Source organism: Cavia porcellus, unplaced genomic scaffold (assembly GCF_034190915.1).
Source record: "Cavia porcellus strain 051 isolate PalLab524CR breed Dunkin Hartley unplaced genomic scaffold, mCavPor4.1 scaffold_3, whole genome shotgun sequence".
In the NCBI taxonomy this organism is placed as follows: Eukaryota; Metazoa; Chordata; class Mammalia; order Rodentia; family Caviidae; genus Cavia; species Cavia porcellus.
This window is the reverse complement of record NW_026947486.1, coordinates 88,564,611-88,573,160: the sequence shown is the minus strand read 5'-3', so window position 1 is coordinate 88,573,160 and position 8,550 is coordinate 88,564,611. Positions and strand designations below refer to the sequence as shown.

The 8,550-nt window shown below is 42.0% G+C and overlaps 1 long non-coding RNA gene across 1 annotated transcript; it reads right to left on the bottom strand.

The window, feature by feature from the left end:
• Positions 1 to 2,726: 2,726 nt before the first annotated feature.
• Positions 2,727 to 3,731, bottom strand: LOC134475371 (uncharacterized). The gene is made up of 2 exons (XR_010046479.1): positions 3,595 to 3,731; positions 2,727 to 2,948 (listed from the first exon to the last, which is right to left on the bottom strand). It is a non-coding gene; the product is annotated as an uncharacterized LOC134475371 (long non-coding RNA).
• Positions 3,732 to 8,550: the final 4,819 nt, after the last annotated feature.

Below are 8,550 nucleotides of genomic sequence, written 5' to 3'. Positions count from 1 at the left end.
ATTTACTTTACCTTTTGTCTTGAAAGCTGGCACACACCTGGAGGTGTTTGTCTCCTCCTAGGTTGTAAGATATCTGGATGTCTGCCCTGGCTCCTTTGAGGGCTCAGCCCTGTCTGACAGCCTATAATATTTCTAACTAACTCAGCTGCCTGTAACAATAGTGATGTATGGGAATGAAACTCCTGACCTACTATATGTCTGGTGTGATTTTATGTTCTTTAAAATCAAAGAATGAATTTTAGGAACAACGGAGGTTAAGAGAAGAACAGGTTTATTGAGAGAAACAATGCTTTTGTCAGAGACAGAGCCAGAATGGGTCCCAAGTGGATTTCCAAAGACTCTGTCTTTTCTAGGGACTTTTATAGGGTAAAACCATGAGGTGAAGTGGGTTCATGGTTGGGAAAAATGGGAACTCTTAAGGCAGGCAGGCATGAGGTTGTTATAGGAATCTTAGTTAATTAGAAATATTAAAGACAGTCAGATAGGGATAGGCCCTCAAAGCAGCCAGTGCAGAAGACAGATACCTTGTAACCCTGGAGGAGACATACACCTCTTGCTGTGGGTCAGTTTTCAAGACAAAATGCAAAACAAGTGTAACCACATTCTAAGTATAAACATCAGGGGTTGATATTCCAAACAGGTATGAAACACCTTGAGGAAGCCAGAAGCCACCATCTCAACCCTCTCCTGGAAGAGTCACTACTGCATAACAGTGCCCACTTACTATGTGACTCCCTCTCCCATTTGTCCCAGATTTGGTCAATTTTATTTAAACAATTAATCTTATTGGTTTTCCATAGTTCTGTCCCACCTCATGCTCATCTACCTTGTGAATTCCCAGGTTTTCCTCATTTTGGGCCCATCTCACCTCATGCTTTTACTCTATAAAAGTCTCTATAAAAGGTAGAGTCTTTGGTGACTCACTAGGGATGCTTTCTGTCTCTCAGACAGAAGCTTTCTGTCTCTCAATAAAGATATTTTGCTCTTTGTTGTTTTTGGTGCAATAAAGAAGCAGACTGTAAGAAAAAGAAAAGGTGAACTTTTTATTTAAAGGACATGGAGAAGAGCCCACAACCAGCAAGAGAATGGCTTTTTCTTCTCCCTGGATATGGGGGTATGAGGTGCATGTGACCTTTTACCAGGCATTGATGATGAAAGGAGCTGATTGGAATTTTCTTCACAAACATTGGGAAAAGAAGGAGGAAATTGCAATCAGCAAAGAAGGAGGAAGTGGCTTTCAGGGTAAGCATCTCCAATTTGGCCTTCTACCATGTTGCCATAACATCCTGTAATTTATTCTAGGGCAAATCTCTTTTACTCTTAGCCTCTATTGTTCCCAGTATTCACTGTTCAATATTAGAGAGCATTAACTCATACCAGACATATAGTAGTTGAAAGGGTTTTGGCACAGGCCGGATACTGTAGCTGGTAAAGCCAAGGATCTCCTATCTCCCCCCACCCTTAGGAATTACCTCTGGTGCCAAACTAAGACCAATGGACTACCTGTGCATCCCTAATGCCCCCCCTTAGGTTCCACCCCAAGCTGAGGCTACTTATGTGCCTCACTCCCCATGTTCCACAGAGAGATCGCGGGGCCCGGGGTGGAGATGCCATGGCCCAGGGGGTCGGGGGTATCTCTCCCCGCATTCCCAAAATAAAGGTAATTTATATTTCATACTGCTTAACTTTTCAGCCGCTGCTGCTCCCCCCCACCCCCAGTTCTATCAGATGGTTCCCTGACAGGGAACAGCAGGCGAGAGACTCCTGGGGCTGTTTCCAAGTTTTGAGTCCCCTGCTGTTCAGCACTGACCGGACTGCATCCTGCATTAATTCCTCACTTCTAAAGTCAGGAACTATAAGCTTGGCTGCTGGTTCACAAACAACACCCACCAATTTGCCCCAGGTGAGCAACTCCCCAGAGACAGCCACTGGACCAGGCTCAGGTGGATTTTCTCCCTGCTTTGTGAGGGTTCATGACACTTTCATGTCTTTTAGACAGCCCAAAACAAGGCCTTTCTGGGAAAGCTGGTGTCCACTCTGGACAACCCACACTGAGAGGCCCTCACATTGTTCCAGAACTTTTTAAGTTTTCACAGGCAGACAGCCCAAACTATGGGCTTTCTGGGCAAGCCCGTGTCCATCCCTGGACTGCCCACACTGAAAGACCCTCACTTTAGAGCTTTTTAAGTTCTCACAGCAGAGCGGTTATTCAGCCCATGCAAAGTTCACACTTAATATTGGTGATGGCCAATTATTAAGAGTTTGGAGCCATATAGCCAACCTGTAGGTTTGGGGTGCAGTGTGACGACTCTAATCCTGACAGGCCATGGTCTGTTGTCTCATCTGATTGTAGCCCCATGGGCTAGAACCCATACTAGATTTTATCTCGGGGACCACTTCCTGCCCCTCTCCCCCAGAAACCATACCTATCTATGGCTTATCACACTGTGGACAAGCTTACAAAACTCTCTATCTTTGTTTTTGGAATGTGCCCTTTCCCTTCCCGCCAGTGTTCCTGTCCCTTTGTCTCCTCCAGCATCCCTCCCCCTCCCTGCACTTAAAGAGATAACAGCATCTTCCCTTGCAGCCTTTCAGAGTTTTCTCAGTGCCTCCTTTCCTCCTGGCTAACCCTCCCCCCTACCACACTGCCAGTGTCCCTTTGTTTCCCATGCGCGCCAACCCATCCCCAGCAGACGGGATTAAAAATAAGACCAAACAATGTTAAGTGATTCACATAAAACTGCTTTAGATTTTAAACAGCTTTTGGCTCTCACACCGCGCTCCAATTCTGTGCAGTATCTGGGCTCTCATGTGGCGCTCCAGGTCCACGCTGGGTGGGTGTTTCTGTGCACCCCACAAACAGTTTCAGCTCCATGTGGTGACTCAGCTCCACATCCAACCCGTTCCCCATCATGCCAGCCCATTCGTGCCAGTGCTGGCCCATTCTGCTGTTGAGAGATATGCGCGGGACTGCTTTTGAAACAGCTTTTGGCTCTCGCTTGCAGCAGCCCCCAGCTCCACACAGCATTTTTCAGCTCTCACGAGGCCAGGTCTTGTGCCCTGGTCCCCTCCATAGGTTCAGCTTTTGGCACAATGCCCTGGGCCACGCACCCTGCAAGCAGCTCTTGCAGGTGACCATTCGCCGGCTGCTGGCTGTTGCCTCTGGGGGCAGAGCCACACTTGGCTAAAAGCTGAGACATGTCTCCCAGCCCCACCGCCGCCACCGCCCCGTCCGCTGCTGTGGCCACTACTGCCAACCCAGCCTCCGCCACCACCGCTGTCACCACTCTGACGCCCCCCCCCCCCGCCCTTTGCACCTTACACCGCCAGCTCCATCACCAACAGCGGGCCGGCCCCTGCAAGGTGGGCCCACTGCAGAGGCTACCATGAGCCCGCCCACCATTGCAGTCGGCACTGCCCCCCCTCCCACCGTCACAGCTAAAATGCATATTTCCCTGTGCCATCCCAGTGCCATTGTAGCCGTTTCCGGGTGCGATCTCAGCCTGCCCCTGCGCGCTGTGTCCCAGTGCTCACTCTGCCCACTCTGCGTATTCCATCTTAGCCTGCCCCTGTGCACTGTGTCACAACACTCACCCTGCCCACTCTTCATGTTCCACCTACTCGATGCGTGTCAGATAATCTCGGCCCTGGCCCCAAGCTCAAATATGCTCTTTCTGCAGGCATGCTCTGTCTGTCTCAGAGTTCCAAACTGCCTTAGACACTGCACATTTCCTAGACAGGCCCCTCCCAAATACTAGTGCTTCTTTCAACACAGACACATACAACATCTCGATGCTCCGCTGAAACATATATATTTTTTTTTTTTTTACAATTCAGTTCCCCTCGAGAGAGGCTATTTTTATTACAATTTTTCAAACCATTTATTCAAGGTTAGTGGCCACCTGGTAATTTTACCAGCCTTGTTTATCGATTAAAGTCTACACTAATCTCCTGTTTTAACCACTAAAATTAAGAGATATTTATCAATTCCTTTTTGCTGTGGACCACCAGTAATGTTCTAAATTTATTGCTTCTACTATACTGTGTTGTCTCCAATCTCCTGTTTAACAGCTAAGGTTATAAATTCCTTTTTGCTGGAAACCACTAGGTCTGTTCCAAGACAAGGGTTTTGTTAAAAATTCTAATGTTGTCCACCACCAGTAATGTTCTCTGTTAAATTTATTGCTTCTACTGTACTGTGTTGTCACCAATATCCTGTTTAACAACTAAGGTTATAATAACTTGAGAGTATATACTAAGTTAATAAATTTATTCATAACATTGGTAAACCTTTACTGCAAAATGTTTCCATTAAAGCCTTTTTAGACAGACTAAAATCTTTTTGTTAATTCCACGTGGCACCCTATAAAAAAGTTATATGCCATCCAGATAAAGCCTGCTCTCTGATATTAAGCTCCTACATACTTACTTAATTCTACAGATACCTTTTACTGTAGTCCAGATCTCAAGCAACAAGGCAAAACTTAACCTTCAAGCTCCACAGAGACCTTGATATGGTTTTTCATATTATAAATAACACTTGCAGTTCTGAGACAGACAAATATACACAAGGTAGAGCTACCCCCCTCCCATGGACCATGCTCAAATGCAGCAGAAGACATTGGGCCAAAAATGCCCCATCCTGGCATTCTTTGAGACCTTACTCCAGGGCTGCTGGGCTGTCCTGGCCACCAGAGAGTGGGTGGGCCATCCTAACTTCTAGCCCTCACAGGACACTGCCAGATTCATCACTGACAAAAATTGCTGCCAAAGACTGAGAGGGGCTAAGGGCCAACAACAGCTGCCTTTGTGGGTGTCTGTCTCAGAGTCCAAGTCACATTAAAACTCTCAAGGTAAGACATTCTCTATATTTGTGGACATAGAGGCCATATGTACAGAGTTCTTACTGAGTTTTCAGGCTACTATAATAAATCCTCAATGTCTGACTGAATATTAAAGGTCAACCTATGACATTTACAAACAGGGCCTATTTTGTGCAGGTCCCAGTCCTAAATCTTAAAATGCTTTTATTCCCTTTTATACAGGCTGACAGATACATTTGGTCTTCTCACTTTGTTTATACTTTTTCAGGATACATAAAAGCCTTTCTCACAACCAGGGAAACTGCTGATATACTTGCTAAAGTTCTGTTGAAGCAAAGCATTCCAAGGACTACAACCAGGTTACAGTGACGCATACCTGATATTCTTGGTTACCTCAACAGCAATCAAAGTTGCTAGACTGCCATCCTGGGTTCACATCATTCAGGCTAAGAGGTGCCCTCCTAGCCCCAAATCTGATCATTCTGAGTGGTCATCTCATCTTCTTCGGCCACCTGTCTCCATCTCACAAACCTCAGAGCCACAGTTAACAGGCTAAGTCATGTTTTGTTATCCACTTTGGTTCTTAATTCCTTACATTCTCTTAATGACCATTTTTACAGCAGGACTCTTTAACAGTATTGCCTACAAACTCCAATGTCATGCATACCATAGACAAGACTTACTGACCTACCTCTTAACTTTTATGCTTTCATATGGGGGCGTAACTTCTCTCAAAACTTCACTCCTCCTAATCCCACGTTTAATTTTCAGAATTCTGCCTTACCATGGAAATGATCCTACCTCAATGTCACACTGATAGGATGACATGTCTAAATCAAAGACACCTTTCCCTCTACCTCACTTGGGTCCTTAAATATGACAGTGCCATGTCTTCTCCTAACATCTTGTCTCTTTGTTTTTTCAGTCTAACATATGTGCATTCACCAGTGAAGTTGTCCTGGCTAAAATACCTGACACTAGCTTCTACCTAGAAATCAACCATCATCCCATCAACTCCCCTAGACCCCAGTACAGCACCCTCATCCAGCAGGAATTAGTTAAAGAGAAAAATCTTTGCCCTTTTCATAATAATCATAAGACGGGATATGAAAGGGTTCTGGCCCAGGCCGGATACTGTAGCAGGTAAAGCCAAGGAGCTCCTATCTATTCCCACCCTTAGGAATTACCTCTGGTGCCAAACTAAGACCAATGGGCTACCTGTGCATCCCTAATGCCCCCCCTTAGGTTCCACCCCGAGCCAAGGCTACTTATGTGCTTCACTCCACCTATTCTATGGAGAGATCGCCGGCCCCAGGGTGTAGATGCCATGCCCCAGGGGCTCGGGGGTGTCTCTCCCCACATTCTCAAAATGAAGTTTATTTATATTGCATACTTCTTATCTTTTCAGCCACCGCTGGTCCCCCCCCCCACAGTTCTATCAGTAGTGATATAGGGGAATGAAACTCCTGACCTATTATGTCTGATATGATTTCATGTTCTCTAAAATTAAAGAATGAATTTTAGGAATTCAGGGTGATAGGGAGCTATTTAGAATATCAGTCTTTATGATACAGATGCATTGATTTGATCATTTTGTTGAGGCCTGGCCCACAGTAGGAGGTGTCTGTCTCCCTCAGGAACTAGCTCCTTGCAGAACCTAGCCCTGTCTCACTGCCTATAGTATTTCTAATTAACTCAGCTGCCTGCAACAGTTGCATTTGTTTTGCTTTCTATCCTGAGATTTGGCCCATAGGAAGAGGTGTGTCTCCTCCAAGGTCACCAAACATCTGGTCCTCTGGGCCAGCTTCTTCTAGCACCTAGCTCTGTCTGACTGCCTATAATATTTCTAACTAGCTCTGCTGCCTGTTACATTAAGTGGAGAGTTTCATTCCCCTACATCACTGTCATACTGAAAAACAAGTGAAAGGAATTGAATAATGTTTGTCTCTAAGCAGTTAAAGATAAATGTTTGTGCTCCTAAAATTTACAAATTCCAAAAAAATAGATGAATAATAAAAATAACTAAGAAGTAACGAAAATTGTACATAAAAGAATGTGTATAAAATGATATGTCTAATAGAATATACATAATAAGCTGCTAGATACAAACTCAGATAGATCAATGATTTTATTAAAATATAAAAGGAAAATATATTTGAGTAAATCTGAAAAGTTATATACTGCCATATCAAGAAGAAAAAAATGAAAAATGAAAGCTGAAGATTGAAAACAGAATAAAACAGATCATGAAACACAAAATGGAACAATACTTGTGTTCTAGTTATACTATTAAATCATTGTTAAATGTTTTGTAAAATATTCTTGTCAAATGAATATAAAATAATTTTATATTCTGTGAATTTGATAATTCAACTTCAAAACAAACAAATAGCAAATTGACAGAAGCATGAGGAATAAAAGAGAAGTTTATCATCACTGGGTACAATTTCAACAATTGTTTCAATAATTTATTGAAAAAGTAACAGATTATATAGAAAACTGGTAATACTTAAAAATACATCTGAAAAAAAATTAACCAGTTGCTGTATATAGGACACAGTACTCAAGAAATGAAGGATGGATACTATTTTCAGAAACAGCAAAAATATTTGTAATATCTGGCCACCCGCTAGTAATAAAGCATCTTTCAATGCATTTCAAGTCTCAACATATTTTAAGGATTATCATAATGCATTAGCTGTTTTCTTAACACAGTGGAAATATGGTATATATCATTTGTAAAAATGCATCTTGACTAGTCTCAACATGTTTAAAACTTAAAAGATACAAAGGTAAGATGTCTGTTTCAAATCATTGTAATAGAATTATAGAACAAATGAACTGAAAGTCTTTAAAATACTAAATGTCAATTTGTGAGACGTAACTTAAAGTATAAAGAAAAACATTTGTGGTCTTAAATGTTTATATCAGAAAAGAATAACTTGCACGTAAACAATAAATCCAATAATTTTAAAACAAAAATCAAAGTTGCAATACTGACTGAAAGGGCACCAAACTTTCAAAATATGTCAGGTTTTAAATATGATCAAGGATATAGTATGATAAATGATAATCATATTTTGTAGCTAACATGTAACTGTTTTCAAAGAAAGATTTTTAAATCTATTTCCATTTTTAAAAATAGAATAAATTATCCATACAATTGATACAGTGATAGCCTTGGATATGGGGTTACTAGGATATTTTTCTTTAGATATCTGATTGAAAGCAATGATTTTTAATTTTTAAAATATGTTTAAATGTAGTAAGTTCTTTCTAGTGATAACAAAGTTAATTTGTGAGGCCAGAAGAAAAAGAAAAAATGCAAATTTTCTGGAAACTTCATGGAGAAAAGTAAGTCAGTGATTCCTGTGAGATGGAGCATCAAACACTATCTTTCAGTTTAAGATTTTTTATTCAGTGAGGCCAATATCTTCCAACAGATGGGGTTTATGAGACAAGGGTAGAAGATCTGAGACAAAAGTAAAAGGGATTTGCAATGAGTGGAGGATCAAAGGAGTTACTTTTGCAACCAGAACAGGAACTGGATCATTCAGTGAACATTATAGTATAAATTACACCCCAGAGAGAAAAATGACTTTAGGATATTAAATCTCCATTGCAACTGTCACAAAGAGTGACATCTTGGTAACACATGCTTTACTCAAAAATGTTTATATAAAGATAGGGAAAGCAAAAAGAAAACTATGAGGGAACATGTCCTCAT